Source organism: Molossus molossus, unplaced genomic scaffold (assembly GCF_014108415.1).
Source record: "Molossus molossus isolate mMolMol1 unplaced genomic scaffold, mMolMol1.p scaffold_m16_p_11, whole genome shotgun sequence".
Classification (NCBI taxonomy): Eukaryota; Metazoa; Chordata; class Mammalia; order Chiroptera; family Molossidae; genus Molossus; species Molossus molossus.
The window spans coordinates 77,558,810-77,581,071 of record NW_023425346.1 but is presented as its reverse complement, the minus strand read 5'-3'; the positions used below and the strand labels follow the sequence as shown (position 1 = coordinate 77,581,071).

At 40.6% G+C, this 22,262-nt stretch overlaps 1 pseudogene; it reads right to left on the bottom strand.

Moving 5' to 3' along the window:
• Positions 1 to 643: 643 nt before the first annotated feature.
• Positions 644 to 1,324, bottom strand: LOC118625041 (annotated as a pseudogene).
• Between the last annotated feature and the right edge of the window lie 20,938 nt (positions 1,325 to 22,262).

Genomic DNA, 22,262 nt, shown 5'->3' with positions numbered 1-22,262 from the left:
AACAGACCAAAGAGGCCCAGGTTTGGTTCCCACTAAGGGCGCGTACTTCAGTTGCAGTTTGTCCCCGGCCCTGGTTGGTGTCGTGCGGGTGACAACCAGTCGATGTGTCCCTTTCACGTCGATGTTTCTCTTTCTCTCTTCCACCCTCTCTCCCTCCTGCTGTATCTTAAGATAAATGCAAAAAATGTCCTTGGATGAAGATAAATAAAACAAAACAAAACCTCTAAACTTTTCACAATAGATTTCATATAAAATAAAATATGAAACTACTCATTTCCTATATGGTGTCTTATAGCCACATGTCCACTTAATATATATGAGATGACAGTCTCTAAAAATGGTTAAATATCAATGTTCCCTTCCAAGAAGGAAAAACAAGTTTTATTTTTTTTGAAACAAAAAAGTATGTAGTCTTGGAAGGATTTCACATAAATGGCCATGTGTGTAACCTGTACAAAATTAAACTGTTTTAAATTTATAGACTACAAGCAACTGAATCCAAATGTCTATTCTCTGTACTACAGTTCAGTTTATATTGCAGAACTAATGAAATTTTAAATGTTGTTATTGTCAATTCTGCCTACGGTAGCCAGATACCTTAAGTTACAACAAAATTTTAGGAAATAAGACTGAATGATATCTGTTAGAGAAATACCCTACTCTTTACCAACCCCCACTCTCCCCACCCCTTCAATATCTTATAAGCAGCTCTCTGTGACAAATAATATAAGAATTGTGAAAACCCAGTTTTTGTAGCATATCTCTTGGTCCACTGTCTGGCCATTCTGTCATGTTCTGCTCTGTTAGTCAAATACTGAGTGGCAATATTTCCCACCAAGGGGTTGGCAGGATTACAGTCTATAGGAAGCGAGCAGATAGAAAGGAAGACTTCAGAAATGGTTAAGTACCGAACTCCAATAATCTTTCAATATGTCCAAGCAAATAACACCTTGACCATTATTACTAGAGCGATACATTCTTATCTGAAATGTAACCTTTGGAGGTCTGAGGGGGTATTCTGGTGTAAAGTGATATGAAAGAAGAATACACCGCCCTCATACACATCCTGGTGGCCCTGGAATGGTTGATCTCCATTCATAGATGTTATCCCCTGTGGGACCAGCGCTGCAGTTAGGTGCAGGTCTCCAGTGATATTTGCCAGTTCCTTCTGAATCCTCTTGGCTTTGGCGGAGAGGACTCTGGAGTTTTTGTTCATGCTGACTTTTCTCTCCTTCTTGGGAGTGTTTGTTTCATTCTCAGTTTGCTGGTTGGAGGACAAAGATGAGGAAGAGCTGGTGCTGGTCCTCGAATCATCATCCCACATAGGAAACTCCCTACCCCGCCCCACAAAAAGCTTCTCTCTTTGTGTCTGGCTCCTCTGTGCCATGGTGGCGGCTGCTCTTATACATTCTCATTTACAACAGAAAGTGGAAATAAGCCAAATGTCTGTCAATTATTCAGTGGATACACGTGTCCTTAATGCTTCCTTGTTTTCTGAAATGATCTTTCTCCGACCCAAACCTAGAATCAGCCATTTCTTCAAGGAGTCCTGACTTCTTTCATCATTGATGAATGAAATTTAAAAACCAAATCTGAGCACCAGGTGTTTTTGTTGCTACTGGGCTTTAGTTGCTTCTAGATATTATCAGTGGACAGGGCTAGGTTTTCTGGTACTAGTTTTTTAAAAAAGTATCCTAATTTATAAACTTTTTTTTTAGTCCTTACCTGAGGATATTTTTTCATTGACTTTTAGAGAGAGTGGAAGGGAGGGAGGGAAAGAAGGAGGGGGAGAGAGAGAGAGAGAGAGAGAGAGAGAGAGAGAGAGAGAGAGAAATACTAATGAGAGAGAGACACATTGATTAGTTGCCTCCAGCATGACCCCAGCCAGGGCCTGGGATCAAACCTGAAACCCAGGTACATGCCCCCAACCAGGAATCAAACCTGAGATCCTTTGGACCATGGGCTGATGCTCTAACTCCTGAGCCAAACCAGCCAGGACTTAACTTATAATCTTTTAAGAAACTCACCCACCCATCCCCTATAGTCCCAGGTGAATATTTATAAATTTCCAATGGTGGAATCTCACATACTAGAACCTCAGGGAAACAAATCTATAAAAAACTGTAGAACATGTAGTGAGATGAGAAATAAGCTTTTGCTATAGGACAATGAATTTAGAGTCATTTGTTACAACCCCATATTCTAACTTATTCTGACTATTACAGTAATTAGGCACAAAGCACGGGGCTAGGTACCAATAGTCATTTTAATGTAAAATAGCAAGAAGTATTAGGAAATTAAAATCTTGTTTGCCTTCACATAAATCAGTAAGACATCAAAAAGGCAGACAATCTATCAGAAATTTAAACCTGGCCAAATTTCCTAAAAGGCACCTGGTACTCACGTCTGACGTAATAAGGGCCAGTCTCTATATAACAGAGGTTGAAACCTCAAGAAAAACAGGTTAACAAGGGTTATGTTTTCCATTTAAAAATCGCTTCACTAGAATATGAGGACTCCATGTCACTGTACAGATTTATGAAGAAAACAGAATTCTTAATAGAGCCTCGGGCATCTGCTCCTATCATGGAGGGAAAGCACTCCCAGAAGCAAGTAGACAACATTTGCCTAGAACCTGCTATTATTACACTCTGGGCATATGGAAGCTAAAAACTCATTAGTTCTGTAATTCTGGCTGAAGTTGGCAAGCCACCCCCAGAAATATTTCATACAAGCAAAGTGACAGATGGGAATTTCCTTTGTTATAGGATGAGCTGGTCAGGGTAGGGGTCAGGCACACAAAACTCATCGAGACGAGAGTGAAACTTGCTCTTATGTAGAATCATTTGTTTGCAGCTTCTGATAAATTAATCTTCATAGGGTTGACCTCATTTTTGTCACCCAAGAATACATTATTAGTCAGATTTACATAATTTCTTTCAAAAAAGATTACCAAATATATTTTAGTGGCCACCCTGAGGTAGATATATAATTATTTTGGAGCAGCAGAAAAAGAGGGTAGTCATTTTGTTTTAATTTTCCTCTCATAACTGTTTATCTGTTTTTCTTTCCAGTATCCCATCCCCATCCTCTTTCTTTTAGTAAAAATGCATAATGATCCTTTGAAGTTTCCAACCATTATCCACAGGCTTCAGGCACAGGTGTCCTCCACCTCCATCCCCAGGCTCTAGTGATGAATACAAGACCCCAACCTGGTCACCAGAATACTGAATCTCCTGCCCTCATGATTGGTTCAGAGATGGGCACGTGACCCACCTCAGGCCAAAGAGTTTTCTTGCAGTTTTGCCCTGGAACTATTAAGCAAGAGGCACTCTCCTTCCAATAGACAAGATGTAAGCCTGGAGTCGCTTTGGGAGTCTTTGCTACCATTTCAGGAAAGCCTGGCTGACAATACAGAAACAAGCAGAACCAAGAGATTCCTGGCTGCATCTTTTGTGTACCTGGATCCAAATAAGCCACTATACACTGGACTTTTTCATTTATATGAATCAGCAAATTTCCTTTTGTTGACTAAGCTGTTAAATTTTTTTCATTTGCAACCATAAATGTTCTGACTAATGCACACATTCTGACAGGACAAACAGCCAGAAAAATATTACAGTCCTCTCTGGTCTTATCTCTATGACTTAGTCCTTAGGCCAGAAACGCAACACAAAATGTTTTCCCAATATACTAGTACATTTTTCCAAAGAATCTCAAAGCATTTATAAACTTCGGAGAACAATACCATGGAGGATATGGGGCACCTTGGAAGAACACCGAACTCTTGATAATAGAGTTAAAAATATCATTGACTCATTTAACTTTTCCTGAAAATAGACTATGTGCCGAGAACTGTACAAGGCATTTTATAGCTTTATCTTATGTAATATTCACAACTCTTTTATTATGTTGGCATTGTTATGCCCAATTTACCAAAGGGAGAATTGAGGCTCAGAAAGATTAATTTTCCTGAGGTGATTCAGATTATAGGTGACTGCACCAGCATTTTAACTCATGTCTTTCTGGCTTAAAATCTGTGTTCTTCTAAGCAACGTTGCCTGTTTCTTTTTTGTGTGTGTTTTGTTTTGTTTTTTTTATCCTTACCCGAGGACATTTTTTGATATTTTGTTCAGATAGAGTGAGAGGGAGAGAGAGAGAGAGAGAAACATCGACGTGAAAGCGACACATCGAGTGGTTGCCACCCACACGACCCAACCAGGGCCGGGGACAAACCGCAACCAAGGTACATGCCCTTAGCGGGAACCGAACCCCGGTCTCTCCGGACCGCAGGCTGACGCTCTAACCGCTGAGCCAAACCGGCCAGGGCGCCTGTTTCTTTTCTTATGTCAAAATTGACCTTTCTGTCAATGCCTGTCTACTCCCTCTGCCATTTGGTCTCCCTCCCCATGGGTCCTAGCTACATAGACCAGGAATGGATACCTGATCTGGGTATCAGATCCACTTGGGAATTTAAGTATGAAACATGGAAGGAAATTTCATTCAGTGGTAGATTCTTGAGCTGACAAGGTTTATATATTATCTGTAAGATATACACTTTTTCAGCTTAAAGAACAAAATGGTCTTATATTTTTCATTTTTCCAATAATTTACTGACGTTCTCACATGTTCTTTTCCAGGATCTCCCCTGTGAGGACTTCTCACTCAACTGTCTAAGACTCTCAGGGGCTTTCTTGGTGCAAAAGAATCCATCCTGTTAAACTTCAAAAAGAAGGAACTGGAAATTTTATCAGTTCACGAGGAGTATTAGTCTAATCCCTTCCGCACAGCATCACACTTCAGTGCTGGGCTCGTGCAGGCTGATGGACACCTGTCTGTCTTCATTAGCCCAGGGTCTCACGCTTGGCCTCTGAGACCAGAGCTTTCTTGACTTTCATTCACTTACTCAGCACAATGCCAGGAGAGCTGGGTTCCAGCTGCCAGAATTTTGTGTTTTGTCCTGGTCACCACCTTGAACTCACCCTTCCCTTTTGGTGCCATACCTTTCGGAAACGGTAGTGCTCTGTTCTGCCAGCAGACAGGACCACTGTGGTCCTGTTAGGCTACTGTATCCCTGATAGGCTAGTGGACTTCAATTCTAAGGAAAAATGGGAGCCACTCAGCACCTATACCCCAGAGCCAATATTCCAATTTGGTCTTACCCTGAGCTATTGGCAACTTCTGGCTCTTATTACTCTGGCTTTGAGTTTTGGCTTCATTTTCAGAAATAATTGTTTTATTTCTCTTACATTTTTCTTTATTCATTTCTTCCATTAAAAATTATTTCTTTTAATTTTAATTTTTTATTTATTAATTTGTTTCTGTTACAGATGTTTCTCATTTCCCCTCCATTGACACCCTCCTCCCCTTCCCCCCATCTCATCTCTAGCTTTGTTGTCTATATTCATTGGTCATGCACATATGCATGTAAGTTCTGTGGTTTATCTCTCCCCCCCACAACCTCCCCTCCTCTGAGACTTGTAAGTCTGTTCCCCACCTCTATGTCTGTGGGTTAATTTTGTTCATCAGTTTGTTTAGTTCATTATATTCCACAAATAAGTGAGATCATGTGATATTTGTCTTTCTCTGCTTGGCTTGTTTCACTTAACATAATACTCTCCAGGTCCTTCCATGCTATCTCAAAGGATAAGAGATCTTTCTTTCTTGCAGCTGCATAGTACTCCATTATGTATATGTACCACAGCTTTTTAATCCACTCATCTACTGATGAACACTTGGGTTGTTTCTAGATCTTAGCTATTGTAAATAGTGCTGCTATGAACATAGGGGTACATATATTCTTTCTGATTGGCGTTTCCATTAAGAATTATTTAGTAATATTCACCTAGCATTTCTATGTGTTTATAGTGGGAAGAGATTCTCTGTCAACTCTGTTGTCAATGTTGATGAATTGAAATGGTCCAGAATCCTCTTTACTCTTCAGTGAGATCGTGAAGAAGAAATGAAGGGTCAACGGCTCTTCACTGAGAACCTAGCACTGAGAATCAAAGAATAATATTCTCTTCCAGCTAAAATCACTATGTGACTTAAGATCAGTGTAATTTAAATGTGACAACTTATAGATAAAAATGTTTTATAAGAGTGAATGTGAGAAGACCTGTAATTGTTCAAATTTTATATATGAGGAACTGAGGCTCAGAAGTTACAGAAGCTGCCGAAAGTTAAAATGACAGTAAGTGGGAGAACCAAGACTTTAAGCTAAGATTCTGAGACCAGAGAACAAACTTTCCCTACTGTGTTGCCTTTTAGGAAATTGTAATCTTTATAACAAGAAGAGACATTTTAAAAGTAAAAATTAGCCCTGGCCAGTTTGGCTCAGCGGTTAGAGCATCGGCCTGTTGTCCAGAGAGACCCGGGTTCAGTTCCCACTAGGGGTGTGTGCCTCGGTTGCAGTTTGTCCCCGGCCCTGGTTGGTCGTGCGGGTGGCAGCCACTCGATGTGACCCTTTCACGTCGATGTTTCTCTTTCTCTCTTCCTCTCTCTCCCTCCCACTCTATCTGAACAAAAAATGGAAAAATGTCCTTGGGTGAGGATAAAAAGAAAAAGTAAAAATTAAAGACTAAGAATACATACACGTAAAGGCTAAATTGTGCAGTACAGAAAAAATTTATAAAAGGAAGATATCAATGTGGGGTATATATATCCCCCTTCACTCTTGTTGAGAGAAACGAAATAGCTGCATGTCAGTTGAATGCATTCCTCACAGAAAGAATTACCTGTTGAGTACAGTTTTGGAAGAGCTCAGCAGATGGCATTCCAAATTAGAGATGCCCACATGGGCTGTGAAGGTTATAATGGATTTCAAACATCTATGTCTATCTCTCTGGCAAATAATATTTCTGTGACAAGGTGGATTTTTTTTGGTCTGAGGCTGTATTTGCTTGTAAAGAGAGACACATCTGCCTTATATGGATTGGATGTAAATCTGTGTAGAATAGCAGATTGTGGGTGGTAGTTGACCCAGTGATATTGGGTGATTCTGAGGTTAGTGGTGCTCTAGCTGATTTTATTACCCCTAATATTTCCATTTACTACCTCATAAGATAAAAAGGGCTGATTTTCCAAGGAACTGTGCTACTTCCTGATGGGAAGCTCATGAGAAGTAAGGCCCTGGGTTTTAACTCTCGGCTGCATATAACAGGAAAGTCAACGGCAAGTGGCTTAAGCAATAAGTATTTCTTTTTCCTTATAGGAATTCTGGAGTTGAGTGATTTCCAGATGGGTTAATTTAAGAGCTCAACAGTGTCATCAAAGACTCTGGCTCTTTCCATGTTTTTTTGTTCCCATTTCTACCAATTTGGTTTTTGTCCCCTCACTTGTCTCATCGTGATTTCAATATGGCGGCGCCATCTCTGGGCTTCTCCCCCTCATACAGCACTTCAAAAAAACGCAGTTTTACCCTGGCTGGTTGCTCAGTGGTTAGAGCGTTGGCCATGGATGAAAGGGTCTTGGGTTCAATTCCTGGTCAAGGGCACATACCTGGGTTTCAGGTTCAATCCCCAGCCCTGGTTGTGTGGGAGGCAACCAATCAATGTGTCTCTCTCACATCGATGTTTCTCTCTCTCTCTCTCTCTCTCCTCTTCCTCCCTCCATTCCTCTCACTCTCTCTAAAAAAACAACGGAAAAATATCATTGGGTGAGGATTAACAGGAAAAAAAAAGTGCAGTTTTTCTTCCTGGTTGGAGGAAAACCTCTCCTGGAAGCTACCACTCATCTCAGAAAAGTTTCTTTCAAGTTTCACTTGCCAGAATTTCCTTAGATACCCATTTCTAAACAATCAATGGCAAAAACAATGGAATTTCCACAATGGGTTTTGCTAACAGAGACTCTTTGAAGCCGGGCATGGGTTCCTTCCCTGAGCACATGGCCGCGAAAGGTGAACAAACAGCGTTTTATTGGTAAGTGATAGGGAGGGACTGTGTCTGCTGAAAGGCAGCCCACAGTGTGTGCCACACTTAAGGCCTGCTGGCCTGGGGAAAGGTGCTAACAATTATTACCTTGGTCAGTTGGTTGAATAAGGAGGACTATCATTATTTACTCGCCATTTTGGACCAAAAATACTTTATCTTTTTTCTTCTTCATTGATTTTAGAGAGAGAAGAAGAAGGAGAGAGAGAGAGAGAGAGAGAGAGAGAGAGAGAGAAAGAAACATCAATGAGAGAGAACATCTATTAGCCTCCTCCTGCATGCACCCCACTGGGGATTTGGCCCACAACCTGGGCATGTGCCCTGACCGGGAATTGAACCTGTGATCTCTTGGTGCTTGGGTCCATGCTCAATCACTGAGCCGCACCAGCCGGGCAATACTTTATCTTTTTTAGTTCGTAAGGCTTGAGCTTATGCCTTACACGTTATAGTTTTGTCTACTCAGAACAGCATCCCTTTTTCTTTAAAAATCAAAAATTTAACTACTCCAAACAAGTGATTCTTTTGGGCACTGCTAATCACCACACCCATTTTCCTGGCCACAGAGCTGAGCATGTGACTCAGGAGAGGCCAAACACATTCTACCTCTGTGGCCACAGTGATTGTTCTAGATGGGCCCATGGCCCAAGCTGTCAGGAGACTTTCTCAAGATTTAGCTAACAGGACATGAAAGAAAACAATTGTTTTTTGAGGATTAGGATGGGATTTAAACATCAATTTATAAAGCCTATACACAAATGTAGCCATGACTTTTGATGCATATTTATAGATGGCTTGAAACAACAGGACCATGTACAGAAAAAACACAAGCAAGATAGAGGATGGAGGGAGAGAAAGAAAGGATAGAGACAGAGACTTCATAGGGTTTGATTCTCAAAACTCCTCATTTCTGCCCTTTTTGAACAAATAATTTTTGTTTGTTTGTTTAAGCTAATTTGAATTAGATTTATCTTGATTGCCACAACAAGAGAGCTAACAAAAGAGTCTTTCAGTTATCTACACTATATAGTTAAGGAGGATTGACATTCAAATTGTACAATGGAGGCACAGCATCAGTCAGGGTCCAATCAGAAGGCAGAAACCACACAGTAATTTGAACAGAGGAAGTTTAACATAAAGACTTATTAAGTAGCCCTGGCCAGTTTTGCTCAGTGGTTAGAGCATCGGCCTGCGGTCCCGAAAGACCCGGGTTCCGTTCCTGCTAAGGGCACGTACCTTGGTTGCAGTTTGTCCCCGGCCCTGGTTGGTCATGCGGGTGGCAGCCACTTGATGTGTCCCTTTCACGTCGATGTTTCTCTCTCTCTCTGTTCCTCTATCTCCCTCCCACTCTACCTGAACAAAAAATGGAAAAATGTCCTCGGATGAGGATAAAAAAAAAGAATTATTAACTATAACAGAGGATTGGAGGGGATACGTAGTGAGAAATAGTCCAAGTGAAATAGGACTAGCTGCTGTAAGGAGCAGCCACTACTCTGAGAGTTGACATAGAGTAATCACAGAAGAGTCTCCTGAGGTCTCTAGGCTGAGAACCAGACTTTGTTGAAGTGGGTGTGAGATGGGACTCACTGAAGAGCAGAGAAATCTCTGTGGTGCTATGTTAGGGGAACTTGCTGAAAATTTGCCCTGCTTAAAAAAAAATGCTGTTGAAAGGGGGAGTCTTCCTGGAGGCATTCCACTGCAAACCCACCTAACGGGGTGGCAAGGAAGGCTGTTGGCTGCTGGGTACTGCTGACCACCTTGTGCTTCAGTAGCGCAGTTTTGGAGAAAACTCATGTGTTTCTGGTTGCCAGAGAAGCTACCTACACTGCAGGAGCTGCAAGACACAAAGAAAAACAACTTCCTTCAATGTCTTTCCAGCAACCCCTACTGAAAAAGCCAAACATTTTGTCAATTGACAAAGAAAAAACATTTAAAGGGCCCATCTTCATTTTTGCAGGCCAGGCAATGAATACTGAATTTGGAGCTGAGAGGCATTAAGTTGAGAACTGGCAAAAGTTTCCTCCTGGAGTATCTGGATACCTCATAATGTGTTGAGTCAGGGGTGCAAGAATAAACATGGCTTACTTGGTGATATGCTTGATGAACATAGGTGCAAACATTCTCAACAAAATATTAGCAAACTAGATTCAACAATGCATTAAAAGGATTATACGACATGACCAAGTGGATTTATCCCAGGGATGCAAGGATAATTCAACATCTGTAGATCAATCAGTGTGATACATCACATGAACAAAATGAGAAATAAAAATTATATGATTATCTTAATTGATGCAGAAAAACAATGTGACAAAATTCAACATCCTTCTATGATAAAAACGTTCAACAAAAGTAGGTATAGAAGGAACATATCTCAACACAATAAAGGCTGTATATGACAAACTCACAGCTAACATCATACTCAATGGTGAAAAGCTCAAAGCTTTTCTTCTAAAATCAGAAACAAAACAAGGATACTCATCTCACCACTTCTATTCAACATAGTATTGGAAGACCTAGTCATAGCAATTAGACAAGGAAAAGAAATAAAAGGCATCTAAATGGGAAAGGAAGAAGTAAAACTCTTATTATTTGTAGATGCCATGATACCATATATAGAAAACCCTACAGATGCCATCAGAAAGCTATTAGAACTGCCCTGGCCAGTTTGGCTCAGCAGTTAGAGTGTTGGCCCCCAGACCAAAAGGTGGAGGGTTCGATTCTTGGTCAAGGGCACAAACCTGGCCTGCAGGTTTGATCCCCAGCCACAATCGGGGTCATGTGGGAGGCCACCAATAGATGTATCTCTCTCACATCGATGTTTCTCTCTCTCTCTCTCCCTCCCTCCCTTGCACTCTATCTAAAAATCAATGGAAGCCCGGACAATGTGTCTCAGTGGTTGAGCATCGACCTATGCATCAAGAGGAGGTAGCCAATTGATGTTCTCTCTCATCGATGTTTCTGTCTCTCTCTCCCTTTCCCTTCCTCTTTCTCTAAAAATCAATAAAGAAAAATAATCAATGGAAGATATGCTTGGGTGAGGATTAACAACAATAGCAAAAAGCTATTAGAATTAATAAATTAATTTAGTGAAGTAGCAGAATACAAAATAAATATTTAGAAATTGGTTGCATTTTTATACACCAATAATAAACTTATCAGAAAGAGAAATTAAGAAATAATCCCATTTACAAATGCATCAAAAGGCATAAAATATCTAGGAATACATTTAGCCAAAGAGGTGAAAACTATAAAACATTTAAGAAAAAAAAATTGAAGGGGCTGCAAATAAATGGAAAGATATGCCGTACTAATGAACTGGAAGGATTCGAACAGTTGAAATGTCCTTACTACCTAAAGCAATATACAGATTCAGTACAATCCCTATTAAAACACCAATGTCGAAAGCGGTTTGGCTGTTCGTTGCAGTGGCCTCTTCACTTCGCTCCTCGGTTGCGGCTCTTCCTCGGCCCCAGGAGCGACAGGACGGACTAGGAAGTGGCCTAAAACTTCGGTGTCCAGTGAGAGAAAATGGCCCATACCAAGCAGACTGCTCGCAAATCCACGGGAAGGAAAGCGCCCCGCAAACAGCGGGCCACTAAAGCTGCCGGGAAGAGCGCCCCCTCTACTGGTGGGGTGAAAAATCCTCATCGCTACAGGCCCTGGACGTTGCGCTTCGAGAAATCCGTCGTTACCAGAAATCGACTGAGCTTCTGATCCGAAGCTGCCTTTCCAGAGGCTGGTGAGGGAGATCGCCCAGGATTTCAAAGCTGATCTGAGGTTTCAGAGTGCCGCCATCGGTGCGCTGCAGGAGGCTAGGTACCTGGTGGTTTATTTGAAGATACTAATCCGTGTGCCATCCACGCTAAGAGAGTCACCATCATGCCCAAAGACACCCAGTTGGCTCCCGGATACCGGGAGAGAGAGCTTAAGTGAAGGCAGTTTTTATGGCGTTTCATAGTAAATTCTGTAAAATACTTTGGTTTAATTGGTTACTTTTTTTTTGTAAGAAATTGTTTATAATATGTTGCATTTGTACGTAAGTCATTCCATCTTTCACTCAGGATGAATGAGAAAAGTGTTCATCAGTGATGTGAGCACTGTTGCTCAGGAGTGACAAGTTACTAATATGCAGAAGGGATGGGTGATATTTCTTGCTTCTCATGATGCATGTTCTGTATGTTAATGACTTGTTGGGTAGCTATTAAGGTACTAGAATTGATAAATGTGTACAGGGTCCTTTTGCAATAAAACTGGTTATGACTTGATCCAAGTGTTTAACAGTTGGGGCTGTTAAACCTGACCATGCATCACTGGCTTTTTCAAGGGTGAAGATACAAGTCTTAACCACAGTGTAACTTAGTTACCTAAAAAAAAAAAAAAAAAAAAGTAAAGCTGGCAGCTATAGAATACACTATGTGCATTTATAATAGCTATTTTTTATATTGTAGTCTCAACATTTTTAAATTAAATGTTTTACATTCACATGTGGGGAGTCTTGTCATAAGGTGTGTGTAATTTAGGGTCCAGTTGGTTTTCTCCCAGCTAGACTGCACTTGTTTTCATAGTAGTAAAATGCTTTGCAAATTATACCTTGCATAAGTCCTCATTCTACCACATGTTAACTAACCCTCTAACTGATAATGCAAACACTATCTGGGGGGGGGGGGGTTATTTATAAGGGCTCTAGAATATAATGCAAGTTATTCACACCAGCATCATCTCTGTTACTAGTTTTCTGAACTAGTTAGTGGTTTACTTTGTGTTGTGGTTGGTTTCATAACTTAGGTTGAGTTTTTTCGCTAGCAGGAGGAAACAGTACCTGAGTTATTTTTCCTTGTGGAGTTTGTATTATAATAAACCCTTAGAGTAAACTTGCTGTGAGGAGAGGCACATAGCTCCACTTATTGAACCTCTCCCAGTTAAGATGGCATCCAGTTAGGTTACATCTGGTATATGGTCCTGGGAAAATCGCTTTGTAGATCTGGTCTTCCAAGTGGTTTTAAAATTTATCCTTCTATTGAAGTTTTTAGGTCAATTATGTATGTTGACTAAATGTACACATAAACTTGTTTATCCAAAAAAATAAATTAAATAAATAAATAAAACACCAATGTCATTCTCATAACTAGAACAAGTAATTGTAAAATTTATATGAAACCACAAAGGACCCTTAATAGCCACAGCAATCTTGAGAAAGAAGAAAGTGAGAAGTTTCATGCTCCCTGAATTCAAACTATTCTACAAAGCTACAATAATGAAAACAGTGTGGTATTGGACTAAAACAGATATATAGATCAATGGGATAGAATAGAGAACCCAGAAATAAATCCTTGATTATATGGTCAATTAGTCTATGACAAAAGCGGCAAGGATATACAACAGAGTAAAAACAGTCTCTTCAATAAATGCTGTTGGGAAAATTGAACAAATACATGCAAAAATGAAATTAGACCACTTTCTTACACCATATACAAAAATAAATTCAAAATGGATTAAAGGCTTAAATGTAAAACCTGAAACCATAAAACTCCTAGAAGAAAACATAGGCAGTAAACTCACTCGAGGACATTTTGTTTTGCATTTATCTTTAGATAGAGTGGGAGGGAGAGAGAGGAGGGAAGAGAGAGAAACATCGATGTGAGAGAAATAGATCAACTGGTTGCCACCCACATGACCCCAGCCAGGGCCGAGGACAAACTGCAACTGAGGTACATGCACTTAGCGGGAATCGAACCCGGGACTCTCTGATGCGTGGGCCAACGGATGCTCTAACTGCTGAGCCAATCTGGCTAGGGCGGTAGTAAACTCTTTGACACTGTTCTCAGTAATGTCTTTTTGGATATGTCTTCTTAGGCAAGGGCAGCAACAACACAAATAATCAAATGGGACTATATTAAACAAAAGTTTTATACAGCAAAGGAAACTATTAACAAAACAAAAAGACAACATACTGAATGACAGAAGATATTCACCAATGATACATCTAATAAGAGGTCAATGTCCAAAAAATATATAATAGCCTCATATAACTTAATACCAAAGCAAAAATAACCAAGGCAATCCAATTAAAGAATGGCCAGAGGCCCTGGCCAGTTTGCCTCAGTTGGTTGAATGTCGTCCCATGCACCAAAAGGTCAATGGCACATGCCCAGGTTGTGTGTTTGATCCCCGGTTGGGGTGTGTATCTTGGTCGGAGAGGCAAACAATCAATGTTTTCTCTCATATCGATGTTTTTCTCTCCTTTCTTTTCTTTTAAAAATAATTTAAAACATTTTTTTAAAAAATGGGCAGAGGATCTGAACAGAAATTTCTCCAAAGAGGACACACAGGTAGCCAACAGACATGAAAAGATGCTCAACATCACCATTCAGGAAAATACAAATTAAACCACAATGAGGTATTACTTCACACCTGTCAGAATGGCTATTATAAAAAAATCAACAAAGCCCTGGCCAGTTTGGCTCAGCGGTTAGAATAATGGCCCGCAGAAAGTCCCGGGTTTGGTTCCCACTAAGGGCATGTACCTTGGTTTCGGTTTGTCCCCACCCTGGTTGGGGTCATGTGGGTGGCAGCCACTTGATGTGTGTCTCTCATATCGATGTTTTTCTCTTTCTCTTCTCTCTTCCCCCAAGCTCCCTCCTGCTCTATCTGATTATAAGTGCAAAAAAAAAATCAACAAATAACAAGTGCTGATAAAGATGTAGAGAAAAGGGAACTGTTATATACTGTTGATGGGATTGTAATTTGGAGTAGCCAGTATAAAAACAGTATGTAGATTCCTCAAGAAATTAAAAACAGAGCTGTCATATGACCCAGCAATTCTACTTCTTGGTATTTATCCAAAGAAAACAAAAACACTAATTCAAAAATATATATGTACCCTTATGTTCATTGCATCATTAGGTTCAACAGCCAAGATATGGAAGCAACCTACGTGTCAATCCCATCTAAAAATGAATGGATAAACTAGCTGTGGTATATACATACAGTGGCATTACTCATCTATAAAAAATAAAATATAATGTTGCTATTGCGACACCATGGGTGGACCTACAGGGCATTATGCTAAGTGAAATAAATCAGACAGTGAATGACAAATTCTGTATGATTTCACTTATATGGGGAATCTTTAAAAAAAGAATAAACAAAACAGAAACAGATTTATAGATACAGAGAATAAGCTGATGGTTGTCACAGGGGAGGGAGGTGGAGGATTGATGAAAAGGAAGAATGTAGTACCTTCTATGCAAAAGCTACAGGAATTTGTTAGTCAAGACAAGGAAGGAAGGAAGGAAGGAAGGAAGGAAGGAAGGAAGGAAGGAAGGAAGGAAGGAAGGAAGGGAGGGAGGAAGGGATTGCCTTGCTTGACCTTGAAGAAACACACAACCTTAATAGTGTTTCAGGATAACTGTTCCTCAAGTAATTTCTTTATAGCAATTAAAAAGCTCAACCCAGGCCCAGTTGGTGTGGCTCAGTGGATGGAGTGTCAGTCTCATGGACTGAGGCGGTCCTGGTTTGATTCCCAGTCAGGGCACAGGCCCAGTTTTCAGGCTTGATCCCCAGTAGGGGGCATGCAGGAGGCAGCTGACCGATGTTTCTCTCTCACATCAATGTTTCTCTCTCTCTCTCTCTCTCCCTTCCTCTTTCTCTAAAAAACAAAAACCAAAAACAACTTGACCCAGGATCATTCATCTTACTTCATGGTTGTTGTATAAACAAACTGAACTCCAGTAGAAGATTTTGCCATGGCAAAGCTCGTGTTGGATATCCTATCCCCTGCCATGAAAGATTGTACAGCTTGTCACAGTCATTTTGTAATTCTGTTAGGCTAGAGCTTAGAAATAAAAAATTATCTTTTTCAGGGAAGAGAATTCTGTGTAATGGACGGAGTGTAGGTTCCCGAGTTGGACAGCCTGAGTTTGAAGTTTCGGTTGGCTCCTTTTGGCTATGTGTGTTTGTGCAGGATATGTAACCAGCCCCTTCCCTATTTATTTCATTTATAAACTCATGATAATAGTCTCTTCCCCAGTGGTTGCTTTGAGGATTGAGTGAGTTAATATGCTCAATTGCTTGGAACAATTCCATTTTTCATAGTAAGTGGTTGATAAATGGTAGCTATTATTATTAAAATCAGACCCTGGAAAATACAACCACCAGAGGGCTATAAAGGAAGACAAGGTTAAATTATTTGGAAACCCAAACCCTCACGTGCTCTAATTCTTCATACTTTTCTCTTCCAAAAGACCTCTTCTGTGTGAGTAAAACCAAGACAGAGTAAAGAGTAGAGGAGAGGGGGGAGAGAAAGAGAGAGACAGACAGACAGACAGAGAGACAGAAGTAGATACCGGGTCTCTTCATGCATTGTTTTCTCACTCTCTGAGTGACCAAGTGCCCGATTTCTGTTCTATTGCCCCCTGCTCCGGATTAGGCTCCACTTAGCTGAAGACCCCAACATTCTTTGATTTCTATAGTGAATGCTAGGTCAGTGGCAAGAGGAGTCTCCATCCCCTTCCACTGACATTTTCTCAGAGGAGAGAGAAGTTCTGTTCTGATTTTATTATGTAGCAGATGATTGATAGTGTGAACAGCCATTGTGTCCGTTTAAATTATGCCCTCTATCCTGACCCTAAACAAAAATTTGTAACAAATCCTCTCTTCAAATTTCTCTGCTTAGAAGGACCCTCCCCATGAGGCTTTTCCTTCTATTCATGGACCCCAAAATGCAGAAGAGGGACTGGGGGGAAAGAGCCTGGGAAAGGGAAGGCCTATGGCAGTGGGGACAGGGCCCATTCATGGACTTGAAATAAGGAAGAGACTGTGAGTTCCAGGTGGCGGAACAAAGACTCAAGAGTAGAAGTGAAAGGCAGATTTTGGCTGAATATAAGGTGACATTTCTTAATAGAACCATTCTAAAATAAGATAGGGACCATACTAAGTAGTAGTTTCTCTAAAAAAGACAAGTTCAGGTGCAGGTAATAGATTTTGCAGAGCAGATGCCTGCACTGATGAGGAGAATGAATGAGGTGACCCCTAGACTTCCTGTGATTCCATGGCACTGCATGGGACAAAGGGACAGCTCTACTCTGACAGTCTTATAGAGAGCAGCTTGATAATGGTTACTTATTTAAAGGCTCAAGCATAAACCAATTCTTCTTTAGGTATCATGATTCACCAGACATTGTCAAGGCTGTCCACTGTTTAATCTTCTTAGCAAGTCAGTTTCAATTATTGTTCTGCTTTTGCAAAGGAAGAAACAGGTTCAGAGAACTAAACTTGCCAGTCTTAATTAGAATCCCGTCTTGTCTTCTTTAAAGGTTATATCCTTAACCATTTTACTAAGCTGCAACACTGATTACAAACATGTAAACAAAATCTATACTAAGTCAAGCAATCTTTAAAGGTAGTTAAACAGGTTTAGATAGATACCTTTGTTCCTAACTATGTCATTAACAACCAGTTCTTCACAACATCTTGATTTTTTTTCTCTTCTACTTTTCAGAAGTTTTAAAGCTTCCAGACCTATGGCATGCTATGAATAAACCACTCTTTAAAAGTCATAGTGCACATTATAGGGCTTCTCCTTTTGCATATGTTAACGCAGACTTTTGCATAGTGTGACTTCCATGCCTTTAATGGCATCACTCTTTCTCTAATATCTCCTTGCCTTGCTTTTCCTTCTTCCTGTTCAGGAAAAAAAAAAAAATCATGTTTTTCTAGGGAAGGAAAAAAATTCTCTTCTTAACTTCTAGGTTCTGTGGCTGGTCTAAGAATTGAATTGATATAAAGTAGATTAACAGGAGGGAAAAAACTCCGATTTTAATTACATCTGTATGCACGGGAGCCACAGAAAGATAATGAGACCCGGAAGGCAGCCAGACGATTGAGATTTATACCATCCTGAACTAAGGAAAGAGACGGGAGTCTGGGGGTTCTAGGTGGTGGGGGGAAGCAGGTTACGGGAGGTGAGAGGAGGAGACACAGGTGAAATAAAGACGCCTTACTATGTCCACGTGTCTCTCAGACGAAAAATCGTATCTCTGGTAGTAACTCTCTTCGCAATCCAAGCACACTTTCTAATGTGAATTTCCTTTAAAAATGTAGATTTCCCCCATAACAAGGGAAATTTATACTTTCTTTTAGGCAGTGAATGGGGTGGTAAAGAGCTTTTCCTGAGTCTCCTGGGTCTTGATGGCCTTCAGCTCAAAATAATGCACATGTAAAATTCTAAACTCCTTCATTCTCCCCCCTTTTCCCTACCGCTACCCAAAGTCTGTGACTCACTACTTTGTTTCCTTTCAACCAGAAAAATTTACTCTAGTAACCAAATTACGAATTTACTCACTTAACTTGCACCTTCATCACTTCTCAATTAGCGCAAGTGACTTGGTTATCCTGTAGTTTTACAATCTGCTCTGGCCTACCTGTGTCTTCAAAGAAACTTTTTGTTTAATCAAGACATTTTAAACACTTCTTACCAGAATATATCCATTTAAAAAGAAGATATACCATGATAAAATTATAGATATCGATAGTCTGTATACCATATATATATATATATATATATATATATATATATATATATATATATAGTGTGTGTGTGTGTGTGTGTGTGTGTGTGGTACATGCCCCTAGCAGGAACCGAACCTGGGACTCTCTGGTCCACAGGCTGACGCTCAACCACTGAGCCAAACTGGCCAGGACTGGTTTATATTTTTAAAAATGGTGCTATTAATAACATTGATATCAGTTGAAACTGATTTCTCCTTGGAAGTGATACAATTATAATTAAACTAGTTACTAATGACAGAAAAGGAGCAAATGAAAGGCCAAGTATTATAGTCATGTCTTTCAGGTAGCTTCTCAAGGGAGCTAAAGCTTTACACTCCTCAGGCTGCACAGGTCTATTCCCCGCAGATCGCTGGGGGAAGGGACTGAACAGGGAGGAGGATGGGCACACATGCAGTAAGTTGGGGTGACGTTGGGAAGGTACTTACCTGTCAGTTACACTTAGAATGGCGTGGCCATGGCAAGGGTGTGAAGATTTGGAATATTTAATCCCCTAAATAAAGAAGTTCGCTCTCTTGTGCTCTTGCGTTCTTGGTTCCTCGTATACTCTTGGGGGTCTTATTGCTCAGGTGTGTTCTACTGCCCTCACCCACACACAGTGGCCTAACGGACTGCAGCTAGCCTGATGCTGAATTGGACCCAAGCAACATGGTACAGAAACTGTGGACACCGGCTTTACTTTTAGCTTTATAGAAACCCCAACTACACTTCTATGACTGGAATAGGACTTTGGAAACTCAGGGATATAATTCCATGCAAATAAAAATCACTCATCCTCCCATGTTAGTCTCAGAAAATTATTTTTCTTGAGATATCATAAGGACCTCACCTTTAGCATCCATTGAAGAAGAGTACACCCCAATTTCTCCAATAACAGAAGGCATAAAAAGGGGATGAAGAATCTACTAAGGACCTGAAGCCAATGATTGAATGAATGTTAGAAATTCATTAAAATGAAAGAAGTACAAACTGGAAGGAACCTTAGAAATTATCCAGAGACTCCATTTCTTCTATTTTACAAATATTAAACAGAAACTTCATACTCCACGGTCAATAAATTATATATTTAATGCTGAATAGTGTATAGTTAAAAATATGCATAATCCAAATAGCAATTCATCACACACAACTTTAATTTTCATGATAATGATATATAAACACCCTATATAAAGTCTTTTTAGTATTCTTCATAATTTGTTCCTGATACTATTTACTGTAGCAAAGCAAAAATTGAAGGATTATTACACCTTGGGCCAAGGAACTGAAAATAATTTCTAAAGGAAATTTTAGGAATGTAATTTAGGGGAGAATTTTGGGTACATGGCTCAGAAACATCTGTTTCATTGTCTGACTTCCTAGTTTTGTTAATTAAATTAATGGTATTGGATTGTGGTATAATAAAAATATATATTTGATCCCCCACCCCACCCCCACCCCCAGTTCCTGGCATGGAGCTCCCAAAACCTTTGGAATTTCCTAAGTGATAGGAGTGTCTTTAGTTATTCCTAAGGAGCCACTTTCAAATTCATTAGCATTTATGCTAATAAGGTGACTCAGAAGGGGACCCCTAGATAGTTTCAGGATAGGGGCTGGTCACCAGAAAGATCAAACAAGTGATTAGAGGGTTGGAATTTTTAGCCCCTCCCCCAGGGAAGGAAGGGGGAGTAGAGAATGAATTCCATCACCAGTGGCCCACGGATGCCTATGTCATGAAACATCAATAAAAACTCTTAAACAATGAGGTTCCGGCAGCTTCTGGGTTGGTGACATTAGTATGCTGGGAAGGTGGTGTACCCAGAAAGAGTGTGGACAAAAAGGGGCCACAATACTAAACCTGACAAGCTCAGGGGAGGCCTGCATGCAGCCTTACAAACTCAGAGACCTAAAGTAACCACATAGGAAGGTCTGAAGTTAAAACTTTTTTGTTTTGTTTTGTTTTGTTAATCCTCACCCGAGGATATTTTCCCATTGATTTTTAGATCGGAGAGAGAGAGAGAGGAACATCAATGTGAGAGAAACACATCAATTTGTTGCCTCCCGCACTACCTTGACCAGTCAGGGCTGAAAATAAAACTTTTTTAAAAAAATATTTTTTCTTATTGAGTTTAGAGAGAGAGGAAGAGAGAGGGAGAGAGAGATAGAAACACTGATGACATCAATTGGCTACCTCTTGCATGCCTCCCCTCCTTGGGGATTGGGCCCACCACCTGCGCTTGTGCCCTGACTGGGAATCCAACCAGTGACCTCTCGGTGCATACGTCAATGCTCATCCAGTGAGCCACACCAGCTGTACTGAAATTAAAACTTTTTAACTGGCCCTGGCCAGTTTGGCTCAGCGGTTAGAGCGTCGGCCTGCGGTCCAGAGAGACCTGGGTTCGGTTCCCACTAAGGGCACGTACTTCGGTTGCAGTTTGTCCCCGGTCCTGGTTGGTTGTGTGGGTGGCAGCCACTCGATGTGTCCCTTCACGTCGATGTTTCTCACTCTCTCTCCTTCCCATTCTATCTGTACAAAAAATGGAAAAATATCCTCGGGTAAGGATTAAAAAAAAAACAAAAACTTTTTAACTAAAATCAGTTCACAGTTGGTGGTCATGTCCTAAGGCAGTATTTTTCCCTAACAAAGATCAATCTTCACCTTAAGTAATACTGTCTGTTGCTTTTCTGCATCTTGGAAAACATACCTGATAAACATGCCTTTGCATAACAAATTTCCCTCTCGCCAGACCCCTCAAAGCACAGACACTGATCCAGAGCAGAAACCACAAATTCCCCTTACCGCTGTTCCTTATCATGCTAATTGTTGACTGCTAACGATCCTGTACCCACCTGTGTAAAAGAAGTACCTGTCTATCATTTTACTTTGTATCCAGTCCCAAAGGTAGCCTGGTTCTCCACTTTGCTTTCTCCCACCTCCCTAATCTATTTTGATCGTAATGTAGGGTGTAAGGAGGGTGCAGAACTGCCATTTTTCAGCATAATCTCAATCTGTTGAGATGTTGCTTCCTGGCAATTGTCATCAGTTTGGCTCAAATAAACTCACGATAATGACCTATAGGTTTGAATATTTCGTATGTTGACAAGGGCATGGAAGCTCTGCACCAAGCCTCACCCCCACCTCCAGACCTTTTCCTACGCATCTCTCACACTTGGCTGTTCCTGAGTTATATCCTTTATAATGTTAAAAATGATTGTGGGGGAGGAACAAACATGTCTCTACCCTCAAGGTTCTTTCTGGTTGGTCTAATAATCAAATAGACATGAGACAGATTAGTAAGAAAAAATAACCAAATTTAATACATACATATGTATGGGAGCCCCACATACATGAGAGAGCAGAGACCCCCACATGTATGAGAGGTTCAGAGAGAGAAAGGGAACAAGGGTATATAAGACATTCTGAACTAGGAATAAAGTAAGGTGTCTCGGGGCTTCCAAAGTCATTGCAGGGTGGTAAGAAGAGCAGGTCCTTAGTAAATAGAAGCTTGCCCTGCTCTACAGGTAGGTCTGTGGATGAAAAAGAGGCCACATTCTAAGCCTGACAAGCTCAGGGGAGGGCTGCATGGCGGCCTCACAAACTCAGACATGAAAGTAACCACAGAGGATTGTCTCAGCATAAACATTTCTAACTAAAAGTGAGTCATGGCGGGTAGCCACATTGTAGGCCAGTATCTTCCTTGGCATAGGTAAATCTTCATCTTAACTGAGCCTGGCTATTGTTCTTTTGCATCTATGATAACCTTTGGGATGTCATAGTACTCCCCTTTTATC